This window comes from Thalassophryne amazonica, chromosome 4 (assembly GCF_902500255.1).
Source record: "Thalassophryne amazonica chromosome 4, fThaAma1.1, whole genome shotgun sequence".
NCBI classification, from domain to species: domain Eukaryota; kingdom Metazoa; phylum Chordata; class Actinopteri; order Batrachoidiformes; family Batrachoididae; genus Thalassophryne; species Thalassophryne amazonica.
In genome coordinates, this window is record NC_047106.1 from 72,644,614 (window position 1) to 72,658,048 (window position 13,435).

Sequence of the window (13,435 nt, forward strand, 5' to 3'; positions counted from 1 at the left end):
TTCTTCACCCGCCAGGGGGCGCTTTAGCAGAAAGTAAAAAAAAAAAAAAACGAGAGGTGGGAAGTCAAAGTTGGAAATCAAAGAAGAAAGCGCTAATTTTCATTTAGCACATGCAAGCAGCAGGCACGACGAAGGTTTTTTTTTTCAAACCCACACTCCCTCATCATGGAAACCACACGAAGTAGTTCATATGATGCCACATTTAAGTTGAAGGCCATCGATCTGGCAGTAAAGGAAGGAAATAGAGCTGCTGCACATAAGCTTGGCGTGAATGAATCTATGGTTCGGCGCTGGAGACGGCAGCGGGAAGAACTCATTCAATGCCAAAAGACTAGAAAGGCTTTCAGAGGACATAAAAGCAGGTGGCCTGAACTTGAAAATGTTCTTGAGGACTGGGTTAACACTCAGAGAGCAGGTGGCCGAGGTGTATCCAGTGTGCAAATCCGGCTGAAAGCCAAATCAATCGCCCGCGAAATGAATATTGACGATTTTAACGGAGGACCGTCCTGGTGTTTCAGATTCATGAGAAGAAAGAGCCTGTCCATCAGGGCGCGGACAACTCTCTGTCAGCAACTCCCCCCGGACTACCAGGAAAAAGTTGCAAATTTCCGACAGTTTGTTGAAGCAAAGATCGCGGAGAACGCCATAGGACCAGACAACATTATAAATATGGATGAAGTGCCATTGACATTTGATCTGCCTCTGACCAGGACTGTAAACAAGACAGATGCATCATCCATTATGGTGAAAACCACTGGACACGAGAGGACACATTTCACCTGTGTCCTGGGCTGCACCGCATCTGGAAAGAAGCTTCCCCCGATGGTAATTTTTAAGTGCAAAACTCTGCCGAAAGACCAACTCCCGAAGGACATTGTGGTTAAAGTCAACCAGAAAGGATGGATGCTAGAAAGTCTAATGAAGGACTGGTTAACGGAGTGCTACGGAAAGAGCCCAGGAGGATTTTTTCACCGGAAAAAAGCGCTGCTTGTTTTGGACAGTATGAGGGCCCATATCACAGATTCAGTGAAAGCAGTCATCAAGAGAACCAACTCGATTCCTGCTGTGATTCCTGGAGGTACAACAAAGTTTTTACAACCCCTGGACATCAGTGTGAATCGAGCGTTTAAAGCAGCACTCCGTGGTGAATGGGAGGCTTGGATGACTTGCGGCGATAAATCCTTCACAAAAACTGGCCGCATGCGAAGGGCATCATTTTCTGATGTCTGTCAGTGGATCCTAACAGTGTGGAGCAGCGTGAAGGAATCTACCATCACCAATGGGTTCCGAAAGGCTGGACTGCTGCGTGAAGACGGCACCACAGCTTCAGAGCCAGCTTCACCCTGGGATGACAGTGACACGGAGAGCAACACTGATATCGACACAGAAAAGGTATGTGACGAAGCTCTTCTGAGGCTGTTCAACTCCGACACTGAAGAAGATGACTTCAGTGGTTTCAGTGTGGAGGAGGACGATGAATAAACCAATCAGTAATTTTTCTGTTCTGTTTGATCAGCACTTTTATGCTAAAATCACCGTTTGGACAGTAATCAGTTCAGTTATGTTCAGTTAAACTACGTAATCAGTTCAGTAGATATCAGCGGCTTTTAGCCCGGTAAGGCTTATATATGTACATTTCCATTTTTTTTTTTTTAAACTTTGTGGGTGCGGCTTATACTGAGGTGCGCTCTATAATCCAGAAAATACGGTATTTACTTACAGTATACTGAGGTACAGTCATACTGTAATTCCTGTCAACATTTAGATAATGCCAGAAAAGGTAGTCCCCTGTTCTCTAAATCTTGGGATTCTGGTGGACACAGTGAATCTACTGATGTTTGGTTGGACCATTTGTCCGGCCTCCCTCATGCTCACACCGTGGACAAGAACATGGTCGAACACAGTAGCTTTAACATCAGCTATTACTGTTCTTTGTCTTCGCTGACCATTTCAACCACCTCTCACACGAACTCCTCTCAGATTTCTATCCATTGTAGTACCTCACAAACCAGTGCTCTCTGAACTGGCTTATATACAGTGGCTTGTAAAAGTATTCAGCCCCTTGGTATTTTACGCATTTTAATTTATGGCATTTCAAAAACCAAGTAAATCAGGCTTCTCAACATAAAAATTTTTTAAATTATCTTCCTTAAACTCAAACTGAAAGTAAATCTTACAACTTACTTGATATAAATAAAAATAGAAAATCCAAGATGATTGGTTACGTAAGTAATCAGCCCCTTTGGTAAAATAGCTGTAAATAATCAGTTTAATTGCCAGTTTTCTTCAGACAAGTCAGGGGATGGACACGTGAACATTTCCAAGTCACTGAATATGTCTTGATCTTTACGTCAATTATGAAAAAGTGCAAACAGGATGTCACTCTATGGTAAATCTGTGTGGAGTAGACAGTTCTCAAAAACTGAGTGACTGCAAGAAGAGTGAGGAAAGCCACCAAGACAACCCAAAAGAAGTTACAGGCTTCTGTGGCTGTGATTGGAGAAATTGTGTACAGTGTATGTTTTGCTTTTTGTGCCCCCAATTATACAGCTTCATGCTAATGTGGTATAGAGGAGGGTTTACTAAAAAGAAGACCTGAAAGTTCAGCTACAATTTGCCGGAAGGTACATCTGAGATGCAAGCCTAGATTTGTTTTGGTGAAAGAAAACCCTCCTCTATATCAGTACTCATACAGTTACGCTTTTTACAGCACACTTTTAACCCAAACAGCCTTGTGTGGGGCTGTGAAGGGCAGTTTTTCTGCACTGATTTCCTCAAGCCACATTGATAAATCCTCCGTCTGCTCTGTTGATCAAAACTCTGATTGAATCAGATAAGAATCAGCCCAATGAAGGCTTTTTCTTAAATTTGATTCACTAAAAACAATTGCACATCGTCTCGCTTTTGTCTGTGTGGTGGAGCAGAAGCAGCCAGTGTCTACTGGTGATATCTACACACAGCAGCGTGTTTTAAAAAAAATATATGAACCTACTGCTTCTCTTTAAATAAGTAATACACCCCCCAAAAGCTCCCCCCAACCCCTTAAAGGTCCACTTTCGAAGACATCTTAAAGACAGTTTTTGCACATAATAACCAGATTCTACTACTTTGAAATTTTATATATATATATATATATATATATACGAGGTCTGTTAGAAAAGTATCCGACCTTTTTATTTTTTTCAAAAACTATATGGATTTGAATCATGTGCGCTTGCATCAGACACAAGTTTTTTCACGCTTGTCGGTTGCGTGATTCGCCTGTGGGCAGGCTTTGAGTGAGCACCGGTCCAGCCCCCTCGTAAGATTTTTATTGTTTAGGAATGGTGGAGCGACTGCCGCTTTGTTCCATGAAAATTTTTTCAGAAACTCTGCCAGACAGCCAGATGGAAACCATTTGGAAGATTCAGATGGATTTCGGTGAAGGTTCTATCGGTATCACACGGATTAAGAACCATTAAAACTGGATTAAAAACGGCCCACGGCGGCGGAGGGCGCACTGCGCCCCGAGTGGCCATCAACAGGCTGGAACGAGCAGATCACTTCCAAATTTAAGGCTCTGTTGATGCAGGACGTCGTGTGACTAGCAGAGAAGTTTCAAAAGAGGTCGGGATCAGCACTTTATCGGCACATTCCACTGTTAAAGGAGATTTTGTAATGAAAGACGTGCGGACGGATTCGCACGTCGGGACGCAGCTGCTCATGCCGCTGGACAAACAACACCTCCGTGTTGGAAGTCTCACAGGACAAGTTGGAACATGCCCAGCTGTTAAACAATTTCTTGGATACTCACTCGACTGAAAAGCCACCGAAAGCCGTCTGAATCTTACGAATGGTTTCCAACACGGAGGTTTTTTTGTTGAGCATTTTTTTGTTGTTGAGCACGTCGGCTCCGTGTCGACGCGCGAAATCCTCCACACGTCTTTCATTACAAAATCTCCTGTAACAGTGGATTGTGCCGCAAAAGTGCTATGTCCAGCTCGCTTGCCATTTCTGTGGTAGTCACACGATGTCCCGGCTCAACACAGCGTTCAGTTTAGAAATGATCTGGTCGTTCCAGCCTGTCAATGGCCGCTCGGTGCGCCGCGCGCCCTCCGCCGCTGTGGGCCGTCTTTAAAAAGGTTTTAACACTCCTTAATCTGTGTGACGCCAACAGAATCTTCACCGAAATCCATCTGAATCTTTCGAATGGTTTCCAACTGGCTGTCTCTAACAGTTTCTGAATAAATTTTCATGTAGCAAAGCGGCAGCCTCTCAGCCATTTCCCTGACAATAAAAATCCGACGAGGGGGGTTGAACAGTGCTCACTCAAAGCCTGCCCACAGGCGAATGACGCAACCGACAGGCGTGAAAAAACTCACGCATGTGCACGAAGGTTCAAGCTTGTCTGATGCAAGCGCACATGATTCAAATCCATATAGTTTTTGAAAAAAATAAAAAGGTCGGATAGTTTTCTCACAGACCTCGTATTATCTATAAAGCTGACCATGCGTGCGTGTGTTCACTATGCACAGCCACAGCAATTAAGCAATCGACACCAAACTGGGTAAGGTGACTGGGGCACCAGTGGTGAGGTCACTGGGGCCCTTCGGTTGAAAGTGTACACACGCGGTCAGCCTTGTATATTAGATCACGACCTGCTCACGGGAGCCCTTATTTTCACAGTTCACGTGGTACTCAGGTCAGGTAGCAAGCATCACACTTTACTTACTATGTAGTAACGGCTGTGAGAGACAGAATCTAAAAAAATTTCATAAAATCACATTGTAAAAAAAGTAAGTCCCTTTGGCTGCTCCCTCAATTGCACTCAGGGTTACCACAGCAAATCCACGGTGGATCTGCATGTTGAACTGGCAACAGGTTTTACACCAGGTGCCCTTCCTGACACAATTCCACATTACATGGAGAAATTTGGCAGGGATGGGATTTGAACCAGGAACTTGAAACCAAGCACTGAAACAAAGTGCACTAAACACTTGGTCACCACCCACAGAAAATCACATTGTGTGATTTTTAAATAATTAATTTGCATTTTATTGCATGAAATAAGTATTTGATACAATACAAAAGCAGACCTTAATATTTGGTACAGAAATCTTTGCAATTACAGAGGTCAGATGTTTCCTGTAGTTCTTGACCTAGTTTGCACACTACAGCAGGGATTTTGGTCCACTTCTTCACACATATCTTCTAGAGATCTTTCAAGTTTTGAGTTTATGCTCCCTCCAAGATTTTCTATTGAGTTCAGGTCTGGAAACTGGCTAGGCCACTTCAGGACCTTGAAATGCTTCTTACGGAGCCCCTCCTTAGTTGCCCTGGTTGTGTGTTTCGGATCATTGTCATGCTGGAAGACCCAGTCACGACCCATCATCTGTTCTTTGTAGGTGGGAAAACTTGCAAAATCAACAATGGATCAAGTAGCTGTTTGCCTCAGTGTATATACACACACACACACACACAAACAACACACACACATGACATGTATGTATATATATATATATATATATATATATATATATATATATATATATATATAAAACACTTGAGTGGATTATCCATGACATGGAATATTCGACCCACTTGTGTTGCATTGCATGTAGAGTGCAATTTGGTTCCATACGTTTTGTACCATTGGACTCTGCATACACACACCTACACATGCACACACGCGAACACATGCACACGTGCGTGTGCACACGCACACATACACAACGCGCACATAACGCATGTCGTGCGTTACCTGTGCTGTTCCACGGCCTGTCTAGTGGATTTTTATTTTATTTTTTTTACCACCGTTGTCGTGCGTTACCTGTGCTGCTCCGCAGCCTGTCTAGTGGATTTTTATTTTATTTTCTACCACTGTTGTCGTGCGTAACCTGTGCTGCTCCACAGCCTGTCTAGTGGATTTTTATTTTATTTTTGCACCGTTGTCGTGCGTTCGCTGTTGCCGTGCGTTACTTGTGCTGCTTCATGGCCTGTCTGGTGCCTTAACTAAAGCACTCCTTCTGCTGAATCACCTCTAAATTATTTACACATTATTCACTTTGCGTGTTGCGTAGCTACTAGCTTTTAGCCGATTTAGCATGGCGGCTTCTCCTGTCTCTCCCGCACTTTTCTGCTCTGGTTGTGAAATGTTTAGTTGTTCCTCGGCCTCCTTTAGCAGTAACGGTACTTGTAATAAGTGCAGCTTATTCGTAGCTTTGGAGGCCAGGCTGGGCGAATTGGAGACTCGGCTCCGCACCGTGGAAAATTCTACAGCTAACCAGGCCCCTGTAGTCGGTGCGGACCAAGGTGGCTTAGCCACCGTTAGTTCCCCCCTGGCGGATCCCGGGCAGTCGGGAAAGCAGGCTGACTGGGTGACTGTGAGGAGGAAGCGTAGCCCTAAACAGAAGCCCCGTGTACACCGTCAACCCGTGCACATCTCTAACCGTTTTTCCCCACTCGACGATACACTCGCCGAGGATCAAACTCTGGTTATTGGCGACTCTGTTTTGAGAAATGTGAAGTTAGCGACACCAGCAACCATTGTCAATTGTCTTCCGGGGGCCAGAGCAGGCGACATTGAAGGAAATTTGAAATTGCTGGCTAAGGCTAAGCGTAAATTTGGTAAGACTGTAATTCACGTCGGCAGTAATGACACTCGGTTACGCCAATCGGAGGTCACTAAAATTAACATTAAATCGGTGTGTAACTTTGCAAAAACAATGTCGGACTCTGTTGTTTTCTCTGGGCCCCTCCCCAATCAGACCAGGAGTGACATGTTTAGCCGCATGTTCTCCTTGAATTGCTGGCTGTCTGAGTGGTGTCCAAAAAATGAGGTGGGCTTCATTGATAATTGGCAAAGCTTCTGGGGAAAACCTGGTCTTGTTAGGAGAGACGGCATCCATCCCACTTTAGATGGAGCAGCTCTCATTTCTAGAAATCTGGCCAATTTTCTTGGATCCTCCAAACTGTGACTGTCTAGCGTTGGGACCAGGAGGCAGAGCTGTGGTCTTATACATCTCTCTGCAGCTTCTCTCCCCCTGCCATCCCCTCATTACCCCATCCCCGTACCTGCTCCCAGACTACCAATAACCAGCAAAAATCTATTTAAGCAAAAAAATTCAAAAAGAAAAAATAATATAGCACCTTCAACTGTACCACAGACTAAAACAGTTAAATGTGGTCTATTAAACATTAGGTCTCTCTCTTCTAAGTCCCTGTTGGTAAATGATATAATAATTGATCAACGTATTGATTTATTCTGCCTAACAGAAACCTGGTTACAGCAGGATGAATATGTTAGTTTAAATGAGTCAACACCCCCGAGTCACACTAACTGTCAGAATGCTCGTAGTACGGGCCGGGGCGGAGGATTAGCAGCAATCTTCCATTCCAGCTTATTAATTAATCAAAAACCTAGACAGAGCTTTAATTCATTTGAAAGCTTGTCTCTTAGTCTTTTCCATCCAAATTGGAAGTCCCAAAAAACAGTTTTATTTGTTATTATCTATCGTCCACCTGGTCGTTACTGTGAGTTTCTCTGTGAATTTTCAGACCTTTTGTCTGACTTAGTGCTTAGCTCAGATAAGATACTTATAGTGGGCGATTTTAACATCCACACAGATGCTGAGAATGACAGCCTCAACACTGCATTTAATCTATTATTAGACTCTATTGGCTTTGCTCAAAAAGTAAATGAGTCCACCCACCACTTTAATCATATCTTAGATCTTGTTTTGACTTATGGTATGGAAATAGAAGACTTAACAGTATTCCCTGAAAACTCCCTTCTGTCTGATCATTTTTTAATAACATTTACATTTACCCTGATGGACTACCCTGCAGTGGGGAATAAGTTTCATTACACTAGAAGTCTTTCAGAAAGCGCTGTAACTAGGTTTAAGGATATGATTCCTTCTTTATGTTCTCTATTGTCATATACCAACACAGAGCAGAGTAGCTACCTAAACTCTGTAAGGGAGTTAGAGTATCTCGTCAATAGTTTTACATCCTCATTGAAGACAACTTTGGATGCTGTAGCTCCTCTGAAAAAGAGAGCTTTAAATCAGAAGTGTCTGACTCCGTGGTATAACTCACAAACTCGTAGCTTAAAGCAGATAACCCGTAAGTTGGAGAGGAAATGGCGTCTCACTAATTTAGAAGATCTTCACTTAGCCTGGAAAAAGAGTTTGTTGCTCTATAAAAAAGCCCTCCGTAAAGCTAGGACATGTTTCTACTCATCACTAATTGAAGAAAATAAGAACAACCCCAGGTTTCTTTTCAGCACTGTAGCCAGGCTGACAAAGAGTCAGAGCTCTATTGAGCTGAGTATTCCATTAACTTTAACTAGTAATGACTTCATGACTTTCTTTGCTAACAAAATTTTGACTATTAGAGAAAAAATTACTCATAACCATCCCAAAGATGTATCGTTATCTTTGGCTGCTTTCAGTGATGCCGGTATTTGGTTAGACTCTTTCTCTACGATTGTTCTGTCTGAGTTATTTTCATTAGTTACTTCATCCAAACCATCAACATGTTTATTAGACCCCATTCCTGCCAGGCTGCTCAAGGAAGTCCTACCATTATTTAATGCTTCAATCTTAAATATGATCAACTTATCTTTGTTAGTTGGCTATGTACCACAGGCTTTTAAGGTGGCAGTAATTAAACCATTACTTAAAAAGCCATCACTTGACCCAGCTATTTTAGCTAATTATAGGCCAATCTCCAACCTTCCTTTTCTCTCAAAGATTCTTGAGAGGGTAGTTGTAAAACAGCTAACTGATCACCTGCAGAGGAATGGTCTATTTGAAGAGGTTCAGTCAGGTTTTAGAATTCATCATAGTACAGAAACAGCATTAGTGAAGGTTACAAATGATCTTCTTATGGCTTCGGACAGTGGACTCATCTCTGTGCTTGTTCTGTTGGACCTCAGTGCTGCTTTTGATACTGTTGACCATAAAATTTTATTACAGAGATTAGAGCATGTCATAGGTATTAAAGGCATTGCGCTGCGGTGGTTTGAATCATATTTGTCTAATAGATTACAGTTTGTTCATGTAAATGGGGAATCTTCTTCACAGACTAAAGTTAATTATGGAGTTCCACAAGGTTCTGTGCTAGGACCAATTTTATTCACTTTATACATGCTTCCCTTAGGCAGTATTATTAGACGGTATTGCTTAAATTTTCATTGTTACGCAGATGATACCCAGCTTTATCTATCCATGAAGCCAGAGGACACACACCAATTAGCTAAACTGCAGGATTGTCTTACAGACATAAAGACATGGATGACCTCTAATTTCCTGCTTTTAAACTCAGATAAAACTGAAGTTATTGTACTTGGCCCCACAAATCTTAGAAGCATGGTGTCTAACCAGATCTTTACTCTGGATGGCATTTCCCTGACCTCTAGTAATACTGTGAGAAATCTTGGAGTCATTTTTGATCAGGATATGTCATTCAAAGCGCATATTAAACAAATATGTAGGACTGCCTTTTTGCATTTACGCAATATCTCTAAAATCAGAAAGGTCTTGTCTCAGAGTGATGCTGAAAAACTAATTCATGCATTTATTTCCTCTAGGCTGGACTATTGTAATTCTTTATTATCAGGTTGTCCTAAAAGTTCCCTAAAAAGCCTTCAGTTAATTCAAAATGCTGCAGCTAGAGTACTGACGGGGACTAGCAGGAGAGAGCATATCTCACCCGTGTTGGCCTCTCTTCATTGGCTTCCTGTTAATTCTAGAATAGAATTTAAAATTCTTCTTCTTACTTATAAGGTTTTGAATAATCAGGTCCCATCTTATCTTAGGGACCTCGTAGTACCATATCACCCTAATAGAGCGCTTCGCTCTCAGACTGCAGGCTTACTTGTGGTTCCTAGGGTTTGTAAGAGTAGAATGGGAGGCAGAGCCTTCAGCTTTCAGGCTCCTCTCCTGTGGAACCAGCTCCCAATTCAGATCAGGGAGACAGATACCCTCTCTACTTTTAAGATTAGGCTTAAAACTTTCCTTTTCGCTAAGGCTTATAGTTAGGGCTGGATCGGGTGACCCTGGACTATCCCTTGGTTATGCTGCTTTAGACGTAGACTGTGGGGGGGTTCCCATGATGCACTGTTTCTTTCTCTTTTTGCTCTGTCTGCATCACTCCGCATTTAATCATTAGTGATCGATCTCTGCCCCCCTCCACAGCATGTCTTTTTCCTGGTTCTTTCCCTCAGCCCCAACCAGTCTCAGCAGAAGACTGCCCCTCCCTGAGCCTGGTTCTGCTGGAGGTTTCTTCCTGTTAAGAGGGAGTTTTTCCTTCCCACTGTTGCCAAGTGCTTGCTCACAGGGGGTCGTTTTGACCGTTGGGGTTTTTCATAATTATTGTATGGCCTTGCCTTACAATATAAAGCGCCTTGGGGCAACTGTTTGTTGTGATTTGGCGCTATATAAAAAAAAAAAGTTGATTGATTGATTGATAACAGGCACGCACACACAAAACAAATCCATTGCACTGTCTGGAGGCTGTTAGCAGGAAGTTAGAAGGAAAAGCTGGACTAATTCCTGATGTGATTTTTTTCGCTGCACTGAGGATATACACAGTCTTTTTTTTGGTAGTACATGCATGCACAAGCCCCGAGCTGGTTGTGTGAGCATGCACGCATACGCGCAAGATGACACAAGCAAGACACACACACACACACACACATACGAGGGCTGTCAATAAAGTTACGGTCCTTTTTATTTTTTTCAAAAACTATATGGATTTCATTCATATGTTTTTACGTCAGACATGCTTGAACCCTCGTGCGCATGCGTGAGTTTTTCCACGCCTGTCGGTGACGTCATTCGCCTGTGAGCACTCCTTGTGGGAGGAGTCGTCCAGCCCCTCGTCGGAATTCCTTTGTCTGAGAAGTTGCTGAGAGACTGGCGCTTTGTTTGATCAAAATTTTTTCTAAACCTGTGAGACACATCGAAGTGGACACGGTTCGAAAAATTAAGCTGGTTTTCAGTGAAAATTTTAACGGCTGATGAGAGATTTTGAGGTGATTCTGTCGCTTTAAGGACTTTTCACGGTGCGAGACGTCGCGCAGCGCTCTCAGGCGGCGTCATCAGCCTGTTCAAGCTGAGAACCTCCACATTTCAGGCTCTATTGATCCAGGACGTCGTGAGAGAACAGAGAAGTTTCAGAAGAAGTCGGTTTCAGCATTTTATCCGGATATTCCACTGTTAAAGGAGATTTTTTTAATGAAAGACGTGCGGACGGGTCCGCGCGTCGGGACGCAGCCGCCGCGACGCTCCGCCACAGGAAAACACCTCTGTTGAAAGCCTTAAGGACAAGTTGGAACATGTCCTGCCTGTTAAACAATTTCTCATATACTCACTCCACTGAAAGCCATCAAAAGCCGCCTGGATTTTACAAATGGTTATCAACACGGAGGTGTTTTTCCTGTGCCGCCGCACCGCGTCGGCTGCGTCCCGACGCGCGGATCCGTCCGCACGTCTTTCATTAAAAAAATCTCCTTTAACAGTGGAATATCCGGATAAAATGCTGAAACCGACTTCTTCTGAAACTTCTCTGTTCTCTCACGACGTCCTGGATCAATAGAGCCTGAAATGTGGAGGTTTTCAGCTTGAACAGGCTGATGACGCCGCCTGAGAGCGCTGCACGACGTCTCGCACCCTGAAAAGTCCTTAAAGCGACAGAATCACCTCAAAATCTCTCATCAGCTGTTAAAATTTTCACTGAAAACCAGCTTAATTTTTCGAACCATGTCCACTTCGATGTGTCTCACAGGTTTAGAAAAAATTTTGATCAAACAACGCGCCAGTCTCTCAGCAACTTCTCAGACAAAGGAATTCCGACGAGGGGCTGGACGACTCCTCCCACAAGGAGTGCTCACAGGCGAATGACGTCACCGACAGGCGTGGAAAAACTCACGCATGCGCACGAGGGTTCAAGCATGTCTGACGTAAAAACATATGAATGAAATCCATATAGTTTTTGAAAAAAATAAAAAGGACCGTTACTTTATTGACAGCCCTCGTATATATATATATATATATATATATATATATATATATATATATATATATATATATATATATATATATATATATATATATATATATATAAAACAGCTGAGTGGATCCTTGTCATTTGATTGGTGCTTTGTATGTCACATGACATGGATTATTCAACCCATTTGTGTTGCATTGCATGTAGAGTGCAATTTGGTTCCATACGTTTTGTACCATTGCACTCTGCACACACACATCTACACATGCACACACGCGAACACATGCACACGTGCATGCACACACACACGCACACATACACAACGCGCACGCACGCACACACAAAACAAATTCATTGCACAAATCCAAGTCCCTTTGGCTGCTCCCTCGTTTGCACTCAGGTTTACCACAGCAAATCCATGGTGGATCTGCATGTTGAATTGGCACAGGTTGCATATATATATATATATATATATATATATATATATATATATATATATATATATATATATATATATATATAAAAAACAGCTGAGTGGATCCTTGTCATTTGATTGGTGCTTTGTATGTCACATGACATGGATTATTCAACCCATTTGTGTTGCATTGCATGTAGAGTGCAATTTTGTTCTATACATTTTGTATCATTGCACTGATTAAAGATCCAGACTTTGAGGAGACTGAGAAGTCAACAGATTGAGAGGAAAAGGCACCTGAAGAACAGGCACCTAAGGAGACATGCCAGTTCAAGAGTGGAGTCCTGCTCTGGTCTTCATCCCCCCAGGACAGAGGAGGCAGAGCAAGAGTGGAAACATCATGAAGATGACGCCATGGCCAACACAGTATGCAACATATCATGTGGATGACATCAAGTCCAGCTTCCAACTCTTTTTACCAGAGTCCATTGAGGGAATTGTACTGGAGATGACAAACCTGGAGGGGAGGCATGTGTTTGGGGACACCTGGAGACAATTAGACCTGGTAGACCTCCAAGCCTACATGGGTCTGTTAGCAGGGGTATATCGCTCAAACAATGAGTCAGACGAGTGTCAAATGCTACTTGTGCATGAATTGACATGCACACAAGCACACACACCTACACGCAACTTCATGTTGAGGAGTCTGGTCTCTGGTTTTCCTTTTTTTACATGTTCATTTTGGAATACATTTTCTGTGCCTATTTGCATTTTCACTGCAGTTATTCATGTTAACTTCTACTCTCACTCAGACACTGTCCACAGTTAAAAAGAGTTAAATAAAACAAAACTGGTGGTGATTCATGGTGTTTGTGTTCATTTAAGAGCAGTTCAAACAGACCGGTCAAATTTGACCAGAAACACTAAATTAGAGGTGGGTGGGGGGGTGAAATGACAGGAGGGCTAAGTCTGATTTCTTTTGTTCGCACACCATTTTTGCCTTTCCTCATGTCTATGCTGTATGGA

The 13,435-nt window shown here is 42.8% G+C and overlaps 1 long non-coding RNA gene across 1 annotated transcript in view; it reads right to left on the reverse strand.

The window, feature by feature from the left end:
• The window catches only part of LOC117508361, an 18,257-nt gene extending 4,918 nt beyond the window's left edge, over window positions 1-13,339 (reverse strand). The window contains exon 1 of the long non-coding RNA XR_004560066.1: window positions 13,325-13,339. This is a non-coding gene — a long non-coding RNA (uncharacterized LOC117508361). The remainder of the gene's footprint in view (window positions 1-13,324) is intronic.
• Between the last annotated feature and the right edge of the window lie 96 nt (window positions 13,340-13,435).